The 24,007-nt window shown below is 35.1% G+C and overlaps 1 protein-coding gene and 1 long non-coding RNA gene across 3 annotated transcripts in view; one reads left to right on the top strand and one right to left on the bottom strand.

Annotated features, from left to right (window-relative positions):
- LOC146736268 (uncharacterized) overlaps positions 1–24,007 on the bottom strand; it is a 33,042-nt gene that overhangs the window by 5,569 nt on the left and 3,466 nt on the right. The window lies entirely within an intron of this gene.
- Positions 461–18,566, top strand: LOC144352205 (uncharacterized). 2 transcript variants are annotated; one of them, XR_013420559.1, is made up of 3 exons: positions 461–632; positions 2,944–3,051; positions 18,486–18,566. It is a non-coding gene; the product is annotated as an uncharacterized LOC144352205 (long non-coding RNA). The 2 variants fall into 2 exon arrangements; XR_013420560.1 differs by lacking the exon at positions 18,486–18,566 and adding an exon at positions 8,450–8,983.

The raw sequence follows: 24,007 nt of genomic DNA, 5'->3' as shown, positions 1-24,007 counted from the left end.
ATTTTTACTGTACCGGGGCATGATGGTCAGGATAACCGCCACTCACAGCTTTATCGTGCTGTTCTACTACTTGCGAAAAAATTCACTGATTTATATATGAGGAAATATCGGCAGTGGATATCAACGCGTTCCATCAAGGCGGCATTCACTCTCCATGCCTCGACTGATGTTATGCCGTTGTTGTCGTTGTTCAGGGCCCAGAATCAGTCAATGAATGGAGAACGAGCAGTATCCGGCGACTGATCTTTAAAATTGAATCCACAGTCCCCTGCCCAGCCCATTCACACGATCGGTCTGCACTAAATTATTGTATTGTGCAATTTTGGTGAATATAATCGGTTGTATAATTTGTATTTTGTCAACAATGAATTAATGTATGTAAATTATCATGTTTAAAATTGTGCGGAATGGGTGATGCTTTGATGATTCGCCGAAGCATAATTTTCATTCACTTAGGTGGGATATATGCCGCCCGTCTGCTCTCTTCGCAAGAGACGCCAGTGAACCACTAGACATCGCATGTTCTTATGCATCTTGAATTTTCAAGGTGAATGTTCCGGCGAAGCACTCCGCGGAGGAATATCCAAACGGAATAACACCGTGCAGGCGGACGATGGTTCTTATGTGGATCGGTAAGTACATTCGTGTTGACATTTTACCGTAGTTAAATGTGGTTGGGTAATAGAGGTTGAATTTCGTGTCATTTTGAAATAAGGTAAGCAACGTTTAGAAATCTAAAATTAAATTCGTATTCCCAAATCGCAATACTTTGCCCTGGTTCAAGCTTCATACATACATTTTACAAGATCTTTCGCGGTTATGAGCTGCCATCTTGGATGGGGACAATTTGAACTTTTTGGCCACAAACTCCAAAGAAATCAACGATCTAACTGAAGCTCTACTTGATTTTCGTATTTCCTGATGAATATTATAACGTTTTTCGCTCGATTTGCCCCCTATGACTGCAGCTACTATGGGTTATTCCAGTTTTTGTTCACCCCCCTCTACGGATGGATATTAAAGGGGATCCGCTCAATCCCATGGATTGCACCAAAGAATCATGGGACACTATTGTTTATGTTTTTTACAATGTTAATCTATCTTTTGTTATCCATTGTTATTTTAATCCAGAAAGTAAATTTGTTGTGAGATTAGGCTTAACTGGAAGGTGCCCTGTTAAGGTTTTGACACGCTATGGATTCAAATCAATTATTCAGGTGTCTGATTTTTTTTAACTAATACACCCCCTGGAAACTTTACTGATTTGACGTATATGGATATGTATGTAAAAAAATAAATATATCAAAAATATGACACCTTGGAATTAAACGATCCATACTTTTTTGTAGAAATATGACCCCTTGGATTTAAACCATCCGTGGGGAGGGGGGGTGTAGAACAAAAAATGGAATGACCCTATCCATGAAAGGGGAGCTGCCTGTGTACACTGCAAGTTGCATGTGTTCCTAAAGTTTGTAAGTAGTTGGTACCTGGCATACATGAATTGTGTACACAATGGGAGTCTTTGCAGTTAGCCTGTCTTTCTGGGTGTGTGTGTGTGTGTGTGTGTGTGTGTGTGTGTGTGTGTGTGTGTATGTGTGCCCGTCTGTTCCACTGATATCTCAAGAACAATCCCTTACCAACATTCATTAGACAAAATGTTTACTTTTTGTGTGCAAAAGTATACAATTTTTTTGTATACAAGAAGTATCACATATTTGGAACACTTTTGTATACAAAAATTGTACATGGAATTTTTTGTAAATGTTTCACTAGTAAAGATTTGTTTCCTTGTGTGCCTTGTGCAACAACATAACTCACAATAGTAGATGCTACCATGGTGTCCATATGGGCTTTCTAGGATACTACATTGTGATCAAGGATATGAGTTTAAAGGGTATGTCCCCATATTAGCTAGCATTTTGAATATAAGGATGATTAGAAGTTAAAAGCAGACATCCTCAATCACAAGGAACGGTAAGGTTTGAATTGTGTTTTGCAGAGTTGCAGCTTACCTATATATTTAAATCATTTTTGCATCGTGGTGACGTAAGCTACTATTTACTGGTATTTTTCATACTGTCTGTTGCCTTTACATGTATATGACTCATTACTATTTTTTGTATATGAAACACCAACAATACCAATCATTCCAAATCATCCAAACACGTTTTGGGTGTTTTGTGTGGATTTTATTTTCACTGATTTTTGAAGAGTTGAATGTAAAATATAAGAAAAAAAGTAGATTTGTTGAATTTTATTTTCACTGAATCATTCCTTCAGCAAAAATAGCAAAATATAATTTCAAGCAAAAATTAAGTATTTTACAGTATTTTTCTAAATTTGTGACATATAACAATTAAGTACTTTAACATGTTCACTTTTTTATTGAAGGGATTGAATTATTTGTTTATATAAGTGAACTTCATAAAAAGAAAGAAGAAAATAACTAGCTAAAATAAAGTATTACCATTTCACATTGCTTCAATATAAAAATAGGGAGAGTAATTTATACATGTATCATAGCATACACATGTACTTGCAAGTATTGTGTTATCTGATAAAAGATGGCTTACTGCTGACTATTTTGATTCAAATAATGCACTAAAATGAGACATTATGACAGTATACAAGGAACCAGATCTATGGCATGTATTGTCAGATTGTCAGCTTATTCATTATCAACAATTTCTACTCAATACTCTGAATTACAAATTCAGCCCAAGACACCTGACTGGTGGCCGTTTTATTTCCGATAAACTTGATTTCAGACATATCTAAGACATAACTGTTGCATTTCATTTTCTATACATGGTACGGCAAACAAAATTTAAGCAAGAAATTTTAAATAATTAGGACAATGCATGACTTGTTTCTTGTTTTTTTTGAATATTATACAGTATAGTAAGTTTTCTGATGCTATATCATTATATTTATATTTAGGTTGAACAAAATGATAGAACATAAAACCATGGCATAGATGTGATGTCAGTAAACAAGCTGATAGAAAGGGTATGACATGGCTTGACAACAATACATATCAAGCCAAAAGTAAGTGATTTAATTTGAAATATCTGTTTGCTCTACATCTATATTTACTATAGAATAGTTAAATGTACATGTATACTAACTTCTCAGATTCCTCAAAGAAACATTTGAGTACCTGAAAATTACAGCAATACAATACCATTCTCAGGCAGTAGAGACAACCCCCTAAAATCCAGAACCATATTTTCCACAATTTCAATCCTAGATTTTTATCAAAATATAGTGTTAGGAGTTTGATTCTTTTCAATTGTAATGTACAATTCACTAATACATTAGAATTACATTTACTCTTGATTTATTACTAACTGTCATTTTGCCTTGCCTGTAAATTTATTTTATCATCCTCTGAAAACTTAGTGAGCTTGATTAAATAAATAATTTTGATCATAATTCTTTTAAATCTGCTATGAAAGTACCTTGGGGGGGGGGGGGTTACTCTCAGACTTCAACACAAATACAATACATAATTTACATGTGCATGTCAAGTATAATTTTTGATTCAAAAATTTCTGAAAGCACAAAACTGGAGCTTCTATTCTGGCTATGTCTATCTGTTTGTCTTTCTCTCGCTCTCGGTCAGGCATTGATGTCATCCACTATGAATAAATTTACTGTGAAAAGTCATGGGTTTTCGACTCTTGCTGTGGCCAATTACATATTGGTATACACAAATGTGCAATTGTTCGGTGTTTAAAATGAGCAACTTGTTGATGCAAAAAATGTGCCAAAACATTGAATAGGACACAAGGTAGGAAAATTCTAAAGTAGCATTGTGATTACCTCATTTGTTTTACTCGATCACAGTGTCACTGTAAAATGTGCATTCCTGTACAGGAATCATTTTCATTTGTATAGATTTTAGAAAAATCTGGATGAATAATTTTCTTTAATTGTATATGCGTTTTATTTCTCTTTTGTTAGCTGTCTGTATTGAAAAAGAGACATTTGTAAGATAAACAAACAAGACAGCTATTTTATTCAGGATTTAATAAACTTGATTAATCCCCGTTCAAAACGAGTTTTGACATTTTCCATTTTCCATCTCCAACATTTTCTCAGAAATTCTGCATCAGATATCAATTAAACTTTGCAGGTTGATGAGCAATAATATTTTGACTATGCACAACATTTTATTTCCAGATCTGAAAAACCTAAGTAGGTCTTTTTCACAATTTTCATCAAAAATTACCTCTTCCAGCAACATTGACAGAACAACAAGGAATGCTCAGAATTAATTGAATCGGTTAGATTCAGATTTATAAATTTATTGATTCCATATTCACAAGTTTTACAACAGAGCATGCTCAGAATAAATTGATTTGGTTAGATTCAGATTCAGATTAATGAATTTATTGATTCCTGATTCACTAGTTTTTACCTAATGTATTCGATTCTAAATAAATCAATAACAGAGATATCCAAAATTACCTCTCCCAACAACACTGAGAGAACAACTGAGCATGCTCAGAATAAATAATTAGGTTAGATGGTAATGCTAGGGTTTTCAGTGATGTCATGACCTGCATCTGCAGTCTGGTTTACTCCCGTATGTTAAGCACACAATGGTAGTCTTTGCAGTCTATATGTATGTATGTGTGTATGTGTGTGTGTCCGTCTATTCCACTGAAATCTCAAGAACCATACATCGATTTTTGATAAAACTTGGTGCATAGATGCTCTGGGCCAATGTGCAGATTTGATTAGGTTTTAGTAAAAATATAGGCATATTAATTACCTAATTTGCATGATAATAAGCTAATTTTTAGTTGTACCATGAACGTGCCACCGATATCTAAAGAACCATTACTCACTTATTTCACTTGGATGAAACTTGGTACATAGATGCTCTGAACTAATGCGCAGATTTGATTAGTATTGGGTAAAAATCCGTGCATATTAATTTACATAATTTGCATAATGATTAGTAAATTTTCAGCTTTTCTACTGATACTGATCATATTTCTTTGAAACTTTATATATAGATGTCATAGGACACTGCACAGACCTAATAATATTTATAGTAATATCAGTACAAATTATGTACCTAATTTGCATAATTAGTTTTCAGATTTGATTAGTTTTGGATAAAAATCAGTGCATATTAATCACCTAATTTGCATGATTAGTTAATTTTCAGTTTTTCCACTGATATCTCAAGTACTAGTCATCATATTTCAATGAAACTTGGTACATATATCTTCTAGAACTATGCAGAGACATGGCAAGTTTTGGGGTGAATAATTGTGCATATTAATCCCCTGATTTGCATAATTAACCAATTTTAAACTTTCACACATATATTCAAAGTACTATTTATTACATTTAAATGAAACTTTTACATAGATGCTCTAGGACAATGTACAAACCTGATTAGTTTGGGGTTAAAAAATAATATGAATTAATAATTCATAATTTCCAATGAAACTTGGTACATAGATGGTCTGTTACATTGCACAGACCTTATTGGTTTTACACTCAAATCTGTTCATAATAAATAAAGTTTTCTTTGATTTTTGTTTGAAAAAATGGTCAGAAATGTTGTTATATATATTATCTTCAAACTGTAAAAATTGCATTCCATTATAAAGAGCCATCCCTGAAATACTGGATCACAAAGTTGAAGATCAGTGAAAACACTTTGCAGTTACTGTTTATAAATCTTGGCCAGGCACATTGAAACATGTCTAAATATAGCTTCATTTGTCAGGATAAATGGGTTGTACCATTATGAATCTCAGTGGAAACTGTAGGGGGGTTCAGGGCTACATTTTGATATGAATTATAGTGGTGATACTAAAATAAATCCCAGGTCCTGGTAATATCTAGACTGTCGACAGTCGGTCGTACCTAATATTAATCTGTTATTATTAATAAATATTGTGTGTAAACGTAATAGGCGTGAATAAATTGTGAGTGCCGGGACAGGATGTATGGAGTGCTGTTAAGCACGACCGACTCTCCGGTGCTGCAATTTACTGGTAAGATTTCTTACCAGATCCGGGTACTTTCATATGCAAATGAATAGTCGCTCATTTTATCGTGGCCAATTGTGAAAAGGTTCAGGGTTGCTGGCTACTATGATCGATCATGACTTGCGCGAAGTTTGTTAAACATTCTTCCTGAACTCATCCATGTTTTTATGCAGAGTCGACGCTCTCATTCCACATTTTCTGCACGCATACGAACTGACAAGATGTAGAGCGTTCGTCTCTGCCACAACAAATTCGATTTATTTGCATGTCGTATTTCTGTTGATCTCGAAACAGTCTCTTCCGGTTTTCTATATTTTCTATTTGACTGCCACAAACAATGCACGTTGTTTCCTTGGTTTTAGGCGATTTAATAGTTTCTTTGCTATTTTGGTTGGAGTGACTGTATCATTGTGTTCATAACATGAACAACCAGCGCATTCAGAAGGTCATTTAGAATAAATTTGCATGCATTATGTTAATATAATTTATTTCGTGACGTCAACTATGAACTATGAATTATTCTTATCAACTAGAAACAGGGACAGTCTCTCGGGACTAAAGTCCCTCTTCGCGTTTGAATGTCTAGTAAACCATTTTAGGCCCAAGGACTGTCGACAGTCTAGGCAATATCCAAAGACATGAATTAACAAAGAAGTCAAATTGTTAAAGGTACAAGGTTTATTCTGATTTAATTACTCAGTTTCTTGAGCATGTATACTTGTATGAGACATAGTTTGGCTGCACTTGTGTACTCTTAGATTATAGACATGGGTCAATGGAAGTTTTCAGTACAATACTAGATTAAGGGAAATCACTTTATGATGAGTGGTACCCACATAGAGTACATATTAATTCACCTGTTTGCAGATGTTCCATGCATTATTCTTCAAATTTGGTTCATACATTGTACATGTTAGGATACACGTCTATGACAATTGGTCAAAGATGGCCCACTGGCAGCCATTTTGTTTTTTGAAAATGTGGTATTTTATATATGCTTTGTCAGTTTTTGTTCAAATTTGATACATACATACATACATACATACATACATACATACATACATACATACATACATTGTAGATAACATGTCCATACCAATTTTTGTTTTCAATTAGATAAAAAATGGCCAACTGGATTCCATCTTGTTTTTTTGAAAATGTGGTATCTTGGACAAGATTTGTCAGTTTTAATTCAAATTTGATACAAATTTTATACTTGTTGAGATACATGTCCATAATGATTTGTTTCGTGTTTCGTATCTCTATACATGAGCCTGGACAAATAAAATTGAGTTCATATATTTCAATTTAGATACTGGACAGCATGACAATTTTTATATTCGTGGTCACATTTGGCAAAGCACCCACGCCTTCAAAATGCAGCTAATTGAAAACTTTGATCATTGCTTAACAAATACTGGTAATTTGTTTTTATATGACTCATGCATGGATATTGCCATGAATATGTTGTCAATGCGTAGACCATGGTAACTGCACATAAACTACGCTTTGACAATGAGCTGTTAATAAAAGTAAAATGCGGTAAATATTTCATGTCATATTCAGTTTACCTATCAAAAATTGCTAGTTAAATAATATTTTGAAATAAAAACCATGCTGTTTATTTGCCACAAATCAATTCCAACAGATCGTACTTCGACATCCACAATTCACTTCTGCATTGCGTTACCAGAAAGTATTTGGGAATTTCCAAAGAATTGTGTTGGTACAACAAAGCATTCTGATTGGTTAATAACATACTTGACCCAGACTTGGTTTTGTTTAACGCCATAGGGGTTTATTGGGAATATTGTATTTCCTAAGTGGCTGTAGAATCATAATTACATTATTTATTTGAGGCGTCGGAAGATGTATTATTAATACAATTATTAGTTTGTACAACGTACTACAACTAGAATATTCTTCTTGAAATAGCTTTAACACCATAGGTTTTATTGGGAGTATTGTATTTCCTGAGCTGTATATAGATGTAGTATAATAATTACGCTATTTAAAGTGCCGGAAGGAATATAATAATACAGTATGATATAGTATAATTGGTAGTTTTTAACAAACTACAACTGGAATATTCCTGTTCAAATAGCTTAATGCCATAGGGATTTATTGAGGGTATTAGGGATTTATTGAGGGTATTGTATTTCCTATGGTGTAGTTTGTAACATACTACAACTAGAATATTCTTGTTGACCATATCTTAACGTCATAGGAGTTTATTTGTATTGTATTTCCTGTGCTGTATTTTTGAGGTACTATACTAATTACACAATTTATTTGGAAGTGTAGGAAGTTATAAAATAGCAATCTAATGTAATTAGTTGTTTGTAGCGTACTACAGAACGGTGTGCATTGTCATTTGATAACTGCCATGAAGGTGATTGACAGGTCATTTTTGTTTATAACTCTGGAAGGACAATTGGAAACTACCATGTGTGCTTGTGATTTACATAACAAAGAATGTTTATGATCTACTGAGTTGCCTATGTGAGACAGCTGCTAGCAAGACCACATTCTGATTGGCTCATGTGGAAACCCTGAATCTGGGCCATTTATGCCCATAAATAGGCTAGACTGAGGACAGTAAGGGCCCAGCATTTCAACTGACTACCCTGTGTGTTGCTGCTGCGATATTGTGAGACAAGTGATACAATCTTCAATCATCGTTCTGTGAGACTTGTATGAATTGCTCTGCAATCTCTTGCTATCAGCGATGCCCGGCCTCCAGAATAACAGCGTTCCTCTGCAAGCAAGACTCCTGTATTCCTCGTTGTTGTGTTGCAGAAGTCATTGACTGTCATCAATTTCAACATTCTGGAACTGAGTTATCACAAATGCACACTTTTTTGGGCAATCTCCTATTTTAGTTAAGTTATTCATTGTATTTTTCCGTGCTTTGTTTCTTGTATTTATTTTGAGAGGTATTAAAGCCAATAGCTTTAACATGATATTTTGGTGCATGTATATTTTATTTCCAGTGCTATTGTCTTGTCTACCCCATACTAGCAGTGAAAGAACCCCTCTGTCCAGTGTGAGTTATGTGGGTGCCCCTCTCAATAGTAATAGGAGGGCCTTACACTGTGACAAATTACAATATTTATTTGAAGTGTAGGGAGCATACAACAGTAATGTAGATTTAATAATTATTAGTCAGTAACATACTGTCATTCTTATTCAGTAACTAGATTATTTCTCTTGTAATACCTAAATGTCAAAGGAGTTTCGCTTAAAGCCGTAGATTTTGTTGGTATTGGGCCATTGCAGTTTATATCTGCAACCCCCCTGTTGATGAGGTCGGATTTCCAGCACTGTATGATGGGGAAAATACCCCGGAATTCCAACTGTATATGGAGAAACAGAATCTGGAAATCCAGACGAGTATGGAAAAAAAATTCCTGGAAATCCAGGCAGTTATGGCTACTAAATAAAATATGGCCTAGTTTATCTCGCCACATACCGGTTGATGAGGTTGGATTTCCAACAGTATGAATAAAAAAACTTGGAATTCTGACTGTATATGGTAAATAAATTGGGCCAGTATGAAACAGTTATTACTAGAAATTAGATAAAGATGGTGGCACGAATGAGCTCATCAACACCGTGAATCAGGACTAGTTTGGATTTCCATTGTCAAATATAAAATTTTTAACTTGGTAAATTAGCATATGATGAGAGTTATATTTGGAAATCCTACTCTGTATGGTGGCACAAAAGAACTCATCAACACCATAAGTAGGAACTATAGTTTTGGATTTCCATCACTGTATGGTGAATGGTGATTTGGAAATAAAACTTTGTATGACTTGTACACCCATGGAAATTATACCCTGTATGAAAAAAACACAAGCTCATCAACAGGGGGTGCAGATATAAACTGGAATGGCCCATTCTCATATTTCATTTCTTACGAATCAGTGAAAGTATTTAAAAAAAAATTACCTAATTAAAGTATGGTAATAATTTCATTACTTATTCTGGCATGCAATGTTCAATCTTTTAAAAGAAGAAAAATATGCAAGTTAGGTAATTTACAATACAATTTAATGAAAAAACGCGGTATGTGCAAACTAAATTATCATTTTTTAATAACCATTTTCGGTTCTGAAATCGATTTTTAAGACCAATTCTTTTAAAATCAGTTTTCATTTTTGACTCCCGTGTGCCAAGCACAAAAAGGGAGTCTTTGCAGTTAATGTGTCTGTCTGTCTGTCTGTGTGTGTGTGTGTGTGTGTGTACTTGGATTGCTATATGTTGCGAGGACAAAAATACAGATATATAGCTACTTCCGAGGACATACACACCTTCCGAGGACCTTTTTCATAGTCCTCGGAAAACATAATTTATATTAATAGTTAATTCGATTATTAATACGTTTTGCGTAGCTTAGGTTTAGTATCGGGGGAAGGTATGGTTCACGTTATATTAATATTAATATAATTATACCATACCTTACCCCGATACTAAACCTATGCTTCGCAAACATTTCTATGTTCAGTCACGGGATATTCAACTCTTGTTTAATTAAACTTAATTAAAATGCAATTCTCCATTGTATTGCATTGTAATTGAGTTTAATTAAACTCCAATTAAAACGCAACCCTATATAGGAACGCGTTTTAATCGAGTTCATATCGCAACTATATTAAAAGTTAATTCAACTATATTAAAAGTTAATCCAATGGAGTCCTCGGATTATATTGCAATACAAGTATGTGTGTGTGTGTGTGTGTGTGTCTGTCTGTTCCATCGATATCTCAAGAACCAACGTTCGGATTTCAATGAAACTTGGTATATAGATTGTCTGGGGCAATGCACAGATTTGATTTGTTTTTGGTTGACATCCATGCATATTAATGAGCTCATCTGCATAATAATGTGTGAATTTTAAGCTATTACAGTTATATCTCAAGAAGCATTAAAACGATTTTTATATAACTTGGTAAGAATGTTACTAATGATTGGCTGCTGCAATTCATTGTTTTATTTTACATTTTAATTAAAATTTAGCATTTTTTATGTATTTTTATTATTTTTATTATAGGAATCGGTGAGTGGACTAATTTGCATAATGTTGCGCACGTGTATTCTATTTTTTATGACCAGCAACTTATGATGGTGTCAGCCATTTTGTTATTTCCAGTGTGTTGTACAAAAACAAAGCAAACGCTCTGGAGATGACATGTATCAGTTTACATTATGAAAAGGTCTAAGAAATTACATGTACGATTTTTTATTATCGTATAAGTAAATAAATAAATAAGTAATTGAACAAATGTATAACCTCAATGACTGTGAAACGAATTACTGTGCAAGCTAGTTTACATTCACGTGTGGTGTACAATTACATGTACATTCAAGCCACAGAAAATTGAAACCTGTGTGAGCCCAGTCAAGAAAATAATGAATGTGAGATTCATCCTCGCCAAAACCATGGCAGTGTTGAAGATATGAAAATGGTTGGTAGGTTCGATTTCATGGTAAAATGTTGTGTAAATTCATTGTACTTGTGAATCCTGATAGAATGGGGTACAGTCACTTTGCCCGAAATCCACTTCGCCCGAACTCCTTCGCCTGATTACCAGTTCGCCCAATTACCGGTTCGCCCAATTACCGGTTCGCCCGTTTTCCTTTTCGCCCGATTTACCGATGTTACACAGTAGGCCTACTGGGGGTTTCGATTCGAAATGTACATCTGGTAAAATGCATAAAATCTACCATATGATCGCATTTTAGTTTTAGGGTTTTCTTGCCGATGCAAACACTGCAACTGATGTCCGCCATTGCGGGTAGTCATCCCCATTCACAATAGAGGGGTGGCTGACAGGCAATGGGACAGGTATGCATCGGCCGTCATACACAGATTTTTCAAGTTGATAAACGCCAAGGTTGGCTTTAGGTAAACGTAGTGTTCCAAGATCCAAACACCAGAGGGCGTACAAAGTGTGGTGTAAGCCCTATAGTTTTCCCATAAGGCATTGCTTTGAGCATGCTCAGTTTGGTTACTTGTAATATAGTGCCCGATTTGTAATAAATATTGGTCGTCTAGTTTTCTGTCTAGTATTGACTCGTGTTTCAGCCATCCTAACATGACATGGTGTCAGAAGTGGGATGAATATTTGAAGTAACACTACAGTACTCCATACGCTCGCTACCTCTAGTGGATCACGAAAAAAAATCTTGCATCTTGCTCTCATGTTCCGTTTCCCGACAAGTTGGACCTCTCTGATGATAGAAGTCGCGCTGCTGACTGGGAATTTTTGGACCGGGCATGGACAAACTATGAAATATCTTCAGGTCTTCTCGAGAAAGACAAGAAACTACGTACTGCCACTCTACTCGCATGTTTCTCTAAGTCGGCACTTCAAGCATTCAACTCGCCCAGTTTTGACAGTGAAGGTGACAAACAAGATATCAAAATCGTTATGGACAAAATGCGTGTATTGTGCGTCGGTCAGACAAATGAGACTTATGAACGTTATCTATTTAATATGCGTGTCCAGAAACCTGATGAGAATTTCGACCATTTCTATGCAGCAGTGTTGAAAATTGCCTCAAATTGCAATTTTGGCAATCTACATGATTCTCTGATTAGAGACCGTCTAATAGTTGGTGTTACTGATCAAGCTACTCGGAAAAAGCTACTGTATGAACCATATTTGTTCTCGCATTCAATAATACGGTGATAAATCCACCAGCATCAATGTAGTTGTATCAAGTCGCTGCCGTAAGGAGATATTTCCTTTGTATCGCTTACCAACATTGTGTTGTACTTCTTTCCTTTATTTTTCTTTACACATTTGGAAACTTGCATGGTGCACTTTCACCCCCACCCTCCCCAAATTACGAAGCTATCAAGTCGATTAGTAGGTATGGGATGTTATTGTGTGTTGATGACTACTGCGTTGTGTAAGGGCTTCTTGTACGTAAAATGGGGCACATTCTGTTTACACAGAGCTGACAAAATTCGCCTACATGTGTAACTATATGTTGGGATTTGGAGAGAAAAAAACTCGTAAAACATACTGAATTTACCGTGACAGCTGTGATCAATTTTGGTGCCGATTGTTGGTGTGCTGATCAGCATGTCGGATTATTTCTGAGAACGTTCTTCGTGTGGGAAATCACACAATCATTAGCACTGAGTAGGCTGGTTTACCTTATTTTTGTGTCAGAGTACCCTGTACAAATGAAATGAATCGACATGCGATGATTACCAAAACAATTTGATAATCGGTGTCTCATTTGTTCACCGCCCCCCTCAACACGGTGATTTGTTACGATCGCCGGTGATTTGTTATGAGGGGTATTTTTTCCCGGCCCTTTTCGTCGGAAATTACGAATTCACTGGCTCTAATATATCCTAGTTTACTTTAGTTGTTTCATCCGAGTATTCTGTACATTGATTTTACCTAGCAAAGGAAACAATCGGTGTCTGGCTTTGTTATATTTACACTATTGCAACACCTTATGTGGGCCCCCAGCTTGGGCCTCGTGTTTCACTATCTTTTTCATTGAATATTACACGGCACGATATCACTCAAATCGGAAGGCACATTTATTGCTCGAGTTACTGTTTATATTAAGTTAAGCCATGGAAAAAAAAAGAAAATATGGTTAAGCTGAATACCTTGTTTCATGTGGAATGTATAGACTGTGATGTCGGCATTAACTACTGGATCATTGTGTCAACACAGGTGGTGCTATTCATCGGTTGGATTGCGGCGATCTGCGTGTCAATGCTACTGGATGCACAGTGGAAACTACTGTGGCAACGCCACGCTGACCGGCGTCTCCTGCCTGGTAAAAAAAACATGCGGGACGGGTGCAGAGTTTTAAGCCGTCGTAGATGTTTTCGAAACGAAAATTAGCGAATAGGTTTTGTTTCGAGCCACTTAAAATGCCCTGTGTGTATTTTTGGTTGGTAACGTACTCATCGCGTGCGATGTGCCCCAGATAGTGTCAATTTATACGCAGTAACAAGTGAGACGCGTTGGGGATTACTTTGTATTTTATGTACCGAGAAGTCTGCCGTAAATTATTATTTGTTATGGTACTGAGCTGTACGATGGTTGTAATTTTACCATGTCGATTTTCAGAATATACGAACCAATCAAAGGGACTCTAAAGATTGTGATGTCTTCCTTATTAATACAGTCCAGTGTTTACTGGGCTAATTATAATATTCAAATGAGATTTTACTTCAAATTTGGACAGCGCCCTCAACTTCACTATAGACCGTTGGAGCTTTTCCAGGTTCGACAGAAATCATTGTTTCTGCAGCTTTAAGGTTAGTTTCTTCTATTTGTATTGACATTTTATTTCATATAAGGCTAATTAGGCACAGATCTAGAAGCAGTACCTACACACGAATTGGCGACGTCATAAAATACATGACCTTCAATCGGGGTCGTTTCCTTGGTATATACGAATTGGTATATACAAATTACAATAAAGATACTTAAGACATTACACATAAGGTAAAACAAATCACGTGACAATATAATGATAATAACGGTAATAAATCCTAGCTTAACAGTTGAACAGAACGCTCATATAATCAGTCGGGTGACGCCGAGGGTCACGAACTGTGTTGCAAAATGGCTGTGTGGTTGAAACTGGGTCATGGCGTGACGGGTGAGGAAGACATCATTAAACACTCAAAATCACAATAAAACGGGGAAGTGGTTGCATATTACGGCGTAGCTAACATGGGAAATAAAAAAACGCCCAATACAAACGACATGGGTTCGAATCACACTAGATACACACTCACCAGAACCGAAGCAATCAGAAACCAGCAATCGTTTTGGCTTTTCCGTTCAACTCATCGGAACACTGGAGTAGTTAGAAAAATGAACACCACTTAACGACCAACGTCGTGGCGTGGTACGCCAGCGTGCCATCAAAATAAAACAAAATTAGCTTGAAAAGACAGTGGGTTCGAGTCCCGCTCAGAGCTACCGTAAAAACGTAAATCAAATAAACTGAAATCTCTCAAACCGTAAACAAGTAAACAAAGAACGTCGCAAAAAAATAATAAACCTCACAAAACTCCACCATACAAAACTGAATGAATAAATAATAAAATAACTAACGTCTTAAACTGGACGACGCGCAATTTGTTCAACAGTTTCCAGATTGTGACAAGAGATAAACAAGACCCAAGTCAAGGTAAGTTTTGTTAAAGTGTCGATGGCGTTCCCTATATTACGAAAACAATTCAGGCAACAGACGAATATCTTCTGTGGTGTTGTTGAATTTATACTGTGTCTGCGGAATTGTTGATTGAGGGTTCGAAGCCAGCAGTTAACATTTTGTTAGAAAGTTTCACAATTAAATCAAATATCCAATGATACCAGTATATTTATTTCATTATTTTAACAACTTGCAATGGTGGAAGTTGGTCAAACACGAGTTCTTACACCTAAATAAGTATCAAATATTTGTTGACACATTTATTCTCTCAACCTTGTAGAGGTGGAAATTAATTAAACAACAGGTATTTACTCACAAATATAATGGTCAATATTTGTCCATACATTCATTCTGTCAATTTAAGAACTTGTAATTGTTGGAATTAATCAAATGAGAGTTGTCTACACCAAAATAAGTTTCAATTACTTGTCCATACATTTATTCTCTCAATTTAACAACTTGTAATGGTGTAAAATAATTAAACGAGAGCTGTCTACACCAAAATAAGTCTAAAATATTTGTCCGCACATTTATTCTCTCAATTTAACAACTTGTAATTGTGGGAATTAATCAAACAAGAGCTGTCTACACCAAAATAAGTATTAAATATTTGTCCACACACTTATTCTCTCAATTTAACAACTTGTAATGGTGTAAAATAATTAAACGAGAGCTGTCTACACCAAAATAAGTATTAAATATTTGTCCGCACATTCATTCTCTCAATTTAACAACTTGTAATGGTGTAAAATAATTAAACGAGAGCTGTCTACACCAAAATAAGTCTAAAATATTTGTCCGCACATTTATTCTCTCAATTTAACAACTTGTAATGGTGTAAAATAATTAAACGAGAGCTGTCTACACCAAAATAAGTCTAAAATATTTGTCCGCACATTTATTCTCTCAATTTAACAACTTGTAATGGTGTAAAATAATTAAACGAGAGCTGTCTACACCAAAATAAGTCTAAAATATTTGTCCGCACATTTATTCTCTCAATTTAACAACTTGTAATTGTGGGAATTGATCAAACGAGAGCTGTCTACACCAAAATAAGTATAAAATATTTGTCCACACATTTATTCTTTTAATTTAACAGCCTGTAATTGTGGGAATTAATCAAACGAGAGCTGTCTACACCAAAATAAGTATAAAATATTTGTCCACACATTTATTCTTTTAATTTAACAGCCTGTAATTGTGGGAATTAATCAAACGAGAGCTGTCTACACCAAATAAGTATAAAATATTTGTCCACACATTTATTCTTTTAATTTAACAGCCTGTAATTGTGGGAATTAATCAAACGAGAGCCGTCTACACCAAAATAAGTATAAAATATTTGTCCACACATTTATTCTTTTAATTTAACAGCCTGTAATTGTGGGAATTAATCAAACGTGAGTTGTTTACACCACACTAAGTATTAAATATTTGTTGATAAATTTATTCTCTCAATTTAACAACTTGTAAAGGTGTAAAATAATTAAACGAGTTGTCTACACCAAAATTAATCTCAAATATTTGTCCACACATTTATTGTCACAATTTAACCACTTGTTAATAGTGGAAATTACTTAAACGCGACTTGTTTAATCAGTTGACATCAATGCAACTTACCCGCAGACAGTGCACAACAGAGTATCATTATTGAACAAATATAAACAGGAGCGTGTCTTGGCATTAGGTTTAGGGTCGGGTCAGGTATGGGCAACGAAATTATTAACAGGAACGTGTCTTGGCATTAGGGTTAGAGTCGGGTCAGGTATGGGCAACGCAAATGGCAAACACCCAATTGACAAAATGTACACTAACGGGTTATGCCATGTTTATAGTTTACACAAGTAAAAACACAAAATAATAGAAATATGTTGTATTTCTATATATATACACACTATATACTCTTCTCAAATGAAAACACAACCAGTCAATCCATCGTGGTCTTGTGGGTCAGTTCTCTACATAGTGATCAGGAGGAGCCGGGTTCAATTCCCTTGCCTGCCCATCTTTTTCTCGCAAACACTATTTGGCAATAAAGCTAAATATGACAACAAATTATTCAATTTGCATGACTACCCAAAGATCTCAAAGATCGCAAGTTCGAATCATGGATTGGACACTCCTACAAAAGACATGAAAGACGTTAAAAACATAAACAGCGAATTCAAAAACTCAAGTCAGAAAAAAAGAACACAAGAATACTACCTCACATGGAAGCCAGTCGAAGTCTATGAAGAACGAACACAGTTGACAGCTGTAGGTCACGTGCAACAACAGACACGAGGAGCATGGCTGCTCTCCAAATGGGTCCCTTCTTTTGTATTGACCCCCTAATGATTACTGATCCCCCTTTCTAACTCTTCCCCCAGAAATAATATATCGCCCCTTTTAAAATGTATTGACCCACAAATTAATGAATATTCATGAGCACAGAAACTGCTACGTCAAGAATAAATTAGCATAATTTAAAAAAAATTGCATAAAGTGTAGGTACTCCTTCTGGAGCTCTGCCGCTAATTATTAGTTGTTTCCAGTAGTATTTTAGCGACTAGTCCTGTATTTTTTTATTTTTGAGAAAACGAATGCTAGTACTTGTAAAACAGACAAGTTTAACACTGCGCCATGATATTTTTGAAGCTTGACATTTCCATTTGTGGAATTTTTTGAAACATTTGGCATTTATTTGATGCATGTGATATGATTTTATAGTAATCAACATAGTTTCAATGTATTTTTGAGACGATCGAATTACGTGTGTGTTCTGAGGTCAATATCGTATTTCCAATATGGCCGCCACCATGTGTTTGTTATTGGATCTATAAGTTTTGGTGTTGTGTGTGTAGTATATAGTTTCTACTACAGTTATTTACTGCAGCTCAGGGCCATATATAAAACTGCTTGCTACATGGTATTTGTTATAGTTGAATGAATTAATAAATAAATATTATGTGTATTGACTGTTATTCACAATAAATAGTGTTTTGATTTAGCATTTGGATCATAGCATAGTAAAATAACTGACTGTTCAAAGACAATCATTTATGGCGCATGAAATACTAATTTCATGATTATTTCATTCTCATTTTTGAAATTTATTTTTGGAAAATATCTGTGAAAAGGGTATATCTACTTCCTAAAATAATGTATGTTGTAATAATTATGATGATTTTATATGCAAAATGTGTTCTCTCGAATTTTTATTTTTTTTTATTTGTCAACTCTCTAATTTCTGCTATTTCTCTTTTATTTTAGGCCTGGTGATTTCATTCATTTATTGGTTTATTCTGAATTCAGTAAATATATTAAAGAATAATTATGTCTTGTATCACTGTATCTAAATGGGCAAGGTATGTACACAGATCGTTTTGCCTATCTGGACTCAGTAATGACTGTCTGTTTAAAGTGGATAGAATTTGTGCGGAAGGGCTTAGAAAGCAAATGGCACCACTGCACATCAAACATCACATTGATGATTTGATTAGGACAAGACTTCAAAAACTTAGTAAGCCACCTTTTACTAAGTACAGACCACATAAATATCACGTTACCACTCTTGTGAAGTTTGCTAAATAGCGTTACCAAATATTTATCAAAAAATATTGTCAGGGGAGGAACAAATGTACCACGCTAGAAAAAAATTTCCAGGTGGTTGCTGAAAAACTCAAATGTGTGAAGAGGGCATTGAAATTTCACTTGGTCCATAGCCAAGGCATGCCAATGATCAAAAGCACAAGTATAATAAAAGAGCAAAATATGATTAAAAAACGTCTCTGCCAACTGCATGGCAGTTTGAGTGGTTTTCAAACTTCCCTTCTTTTAATTGATTTGAACACAAGACTTCAAAGAATTGAAGCAAAGATTGCTAACATACAACAAATAGAGAGCATATCTAGAGGTATTACAGTTGTTGTTCATCTTGATTGTCATGAATATTTGTTTAAACTTGAGACTCCTAAAAGTGAGTGGTTGAAATCAGAAATTGCTGAGGCATTTGGATTACCAATTGGTGATTCAGTTTGTTTTATATGGGTAGGCCTTTGTATGGTCATATGTCTTTTTCTTCAAAGACTAAGAAAATTCATGTTTATGTTCATATCAGTGGTTTTGGTGGTGTTTTACCATTAAGTCAGCAAGCACATCCAGATAAAAATGAATGTGGGCCTTGTACTCGATGTGGCACATTGTCCACACCAAGGTGGTACCATGTTGTAAATAAACCTGATGACTACAAAGAATGGCTCAAAAAAGATATGAACATCTTATCAGAAGCATGTGTCTGTAATACATGCAGACATTTCATTGAAAGAGAATATAAGAAGCAACATGCATCATCAGGAAAAACATTTTCTGAGCAGGTCCAAAAAAGGTGCTTTGTTAGTAATGAAAAATCAACTCGCATGTCTAAAATTGATGACAAGCACAGATTTTTGGCCAGGTTTAATTTACATGTGAGATTAGAAGTAGATACAATTCCAGATGAAGTTTCTATGTGTAGTGTTCATTATTCATCTTGGTATGAAAGGGGTTACCAACGGTGTTGTTTACCAGACTGTGGAAAGAGATTACCTGTCAGTGAAATAAAACATCCCCTTTCCCCACAGTTACTGAAGGAATATTTCAGTGAACATGGTGATTATCCAGGATTACAGTTGCATGAAAGTAGTCCATTATGCATACTTGTTACATGAATCTTTATCAAATAGTCAAAAAAATTAATCGAAAGAGTTGTCACTCAAGTGATTCTGAATTAGCTGAGTTGATACAATCAGTTCAGGGAAAACTTAATCATTTTGCTCCCGGGCAATCTTGAGGATATATTATTGGTCAAAATGTGTTTATATGTTGGTGACAAACGAACTACTGGGGAGCCTTTACTGTTACAAGAGGCAAATAATTACTTCTGTGAAGTACATGTAGCAACTAAGTTGTACAGTAGAAGGATTGAATCCAGTACACCACTTACAGTAAACACAAATAAAACAAATACTTGTATTAAGATGCAGCTTATCATAAACACATAAATTTTTCAACTATAAAATCGAGTGGAAAAATAATTGTATACAGTCAGGATAGTTTTGTTCTTGCCAGTGTTGACAATATTGATATTGGCCAACCGTATGCTGATGTGTCTGCTGCATACAAAAACAGGGGTTTCCATGCCACATTCTATCAGGCTGTTGAGCCTAAGCCCATTAAGGTGCAAAATAATTATCATGACTTTATCCGTGGAAGTACACGTCCACATTCCATATCAGAATTGATAAAGTTGTGCACCCATTCTGATGTAGACTCGCTATTCAGGTGTATTGCTGTGGCATCATGTGTAACTCTCAGAAAAGCTGATAGGGGTGTGGATGATTTACCAGTACTTGATGAAGTGGGCCACCTGTAAAATAACACGGTCACTGCCATAAGACAATACATTGCCAATCAATTTCTTTCTGATAAGCTCTACAATTACATTTATGTATTTAGAAAAGGTTATTCCTGAAAATAAACAACTTTTGTTGTTAACCCAGCAACATTTTGATTTTGAGTGACGAGCAGAGGGTATAAAGGAGGGAACTACTCCTGGAGATTATGCTGAAATAGCTTGTCTTTCATTTACACTGAAATGTCCTGTACATGTGTTTGGGGAAGATAATGATATATTATGTACTTTTGGTTCTAATCTGAATTCTGTATAGCCTGTCTATTTGACAAGACATGCATATGGTGTATATGATGTGTTAGTATCAGAAGAGAGGTACAATGATGATTGTAATTTGATAGATATCACTAAACATAATGTTTTTCAACCTTGGTTTGTGGTAAATGCACACATATTAGGCCTAAATATACTAAATATGACACCGAGTGAGTTACTTAGTGACCACTTGTTTATGTTGGCTAGTAATATTGATTTAACTGATAGTGGACCATCTAAACCCAAGAAAAGAAAAGTTACAAGCAATGATGTCCAGTCTGCTAGGGCAGAGGAGTCTAGTAATGCATCTTTTCTTCCTGAAATTTCTGTGTCTGGTAGATATCAAGAGTTTGGAAATATTGCAGTTGATGATTTTAAAATAAACAGTGATGAAGAAAAGTGTATAAACAAAATGAAAAAGGATGCATTTTTGTACTGTCTACAGAAACATGTTTTGCAAAAATTTAAATCAGATATTATCTTGCCGAATCTCAAAAGCCATCTTTCACAGTCCACACATGCTTTTACTGAGTTGTCCAGAGTAATTTACCTTGGTGTTCTGAATGAACCTTGTGACAATTTAGCCACAGTAAAGCATGTTGTAGAAAAACTTCATGAAACATTTCAGATTGGTAAAAGACTGAAATATCTTATCGTTGTGGGAGATGGTAAAACGTTTGACTATCTTACAAAATTAAAATATGAATACAGTGATGAGCTCAACTGGCTTCTGCCTTTCCCAGGGGATTGGCACATACTAACAAATACTCAGCCTGTTCTTTTTAAAATATATTTCGAGGCTGGCCTTAAGGACATTGCTAAAGTTACACATAAGGAGGATGGTTTATTGCAATCTCTTATTCAGTGTCAGAATTTTAAAAGATCTCATCGTTTTTTAATGCAAGTTTGGGAAGCCTTTTATAGGTACCAAATAAGTGAATACTTGACAACTATTGAGAACAGTGAGACTGCATCACTCTCTATAACAGAAATGCTGAATGAGGTCTTGAAAAACAAAGAAAGCATTACACAAACTAGACAACACAGACAGTAATGACTTGAAAAAAATTAAAGATTTAAAAGAAGAAATTGAAAATGAAATTTCTGAACTCCCTGGTGATTTCTATGCACATGTTGAGCTGAGGTGTAAATCTGATGATACTTATAGATTTTGGTCTAATTTTGTCTACAGGGATGGATTAGCTTATGTATCATTATATTTGGCTTTCAGTAGCTCAGACTGGGATTTAAGAATGTCAGCATTAAAATCACTAGCCCCTCTATATCATGCATATGACCGGCCAACCTACTTGAGATTAATACCTAGACATTTACTAGATTTACTTTTAATGCCAAAGAGTGTTTTATCACATCTTAAGGATGGTGGATTTACTGTGAGCTTAACTGGATTTACATGGAGAGAAATTGCTCTTGATGAAGCCCATGAAACACTGATTAACCTGCATGTAAAAACAACAGTTCATAAACCATCTCCTGAATTTTTAGACACAGTGGCTGTGTATCTGCCTTACAGAGCTTCATGTCAAAAAAACTTGCAAAGGGAGATTTTACCTCCATTAAACACAGCAACAGTGCCAGGTTCCAAAAAATCTAATGATTTCCAAAAGTGTGTCAAACAAAACGAAGAACAACTTTTCCAAAAGTATTTAGAAAAAGTTGTTCAGGATGGTGCATTTCTAATAACAGAGAATAATAGGGGCTTGTTCAAACTTTTCTCAGAAAATGTGGCTACAGGTTCTACATATGAAGATATGCATACATACTATGGAGAGGGTCAGCGTGCATACTATGATTATGTACATGCACGTCTTTTGAATAAACCTAGTACTAATGCTCCCGTTAGAAAAAGGAGATTAAATACATTTTCTGCCAAAACCATCACCAAAAGAAAAACTAGATCTAATGATGCTGACAGGAAACTGTTAAACGCTTGCCCGAGACGTCAAATGGCAAATTCAATTAAAACAGGGGAGCCAATTAAGGAATTCTATCAGTTTATTGCACTTCCCCGGGCAATATGTGAAGCAGACGACACCATGCATCACCAAGATACTAAATATAATGCTACCAAAGTATACAAAAAAAGATATGAGGAAAATAATATCATTGGACACACATTACCTTCAACTTGGATACCAGATTTGGTGCTTCTTGAAGGAATGTTTTTAATCCAAGGTGCACCAATGAGAATTAACCATGCAACATTTAAAGATTATTGTATGCATCTGATAAATCGTTGGATACTGCCAAATTTTCGTAAGGGTACAGTTCATGTTTTGTTTGATGATCCACATGCCATCAATTGTGATATTCCGAGTCCCAAAGATATAGAGCGTGGACAGAGAGATATGTCAAAGCAAAAATTAAAATGCAGAATATATCAAAACCTGAGCCTTGAGTCTCCAACTCCAAAAGAAAAATGGATGTCTTTTTTGGCAGAGAGGGTCAATAAGAGAGTATTGGTGAATTTCTTATCAAAACAACTGCCTACTTTAATCAAACCATTCCTCACAGTAGGACAAGAATTTGTTATAGTGGGTGGACTAGATGGTGCATTAAAAGGAAAGGTATTTTCTGTTAACTCCTCTGAAGACCCCGAGGAAAATCCATGTTACCATGGTAACCACGAGGAGACTGATACAATGTTATGGCAACATGTAATGGTGTCTCGAAAAAAAATATTCTCATATATTCTCCGGACACTGATGTATATCATATAGGTCTCCCATATATTAATGAACTGCCTGATACACAAATATTTGTCCAGTTAAGTGTGCGATGTGGTGACCAATCATTTTTAAATCTGAATAAATTACATAAGTCATTTCTAAATGATCCAGATTTAGCACAAATAGACATAAATTTGAGAGCTGGAGTTTTTCAAACTCTATATATTACCAGTGGTTGTGATTTTATTTCCTATTTTGTTGGATTTGGTAAAGCTGCATTTCTGGTACACTTGCAAATACGATGGTTAATGAGAGACAATGGCTTGCTTTCATTTTATCGTCTTATTGGTACGGTTTATTATCAAAAGCATTATAGTCAGTTCTCTGCAGAATTTACC

This window comes from Saccoglossus kowalevskii, chromosome 11 (assembly GCF_978046115.1).
Source record: "Saccoglossus kowalevskii chromosome 11, keSacKowa6.1, whole genome shotgun sequence".
NCBI classification, from domain to species: Eukaryota; Metazoa; Hemichordata; class Enteropneusta; family Harrimaniidae; genus Saccoglossus; species Saccoglossus kowalevskii.
The sequence above is the reverse complement of the archived record's forward strand: the minus strand, read 5'-3'. Positions and strand labels throughout refer to the sequence as shown.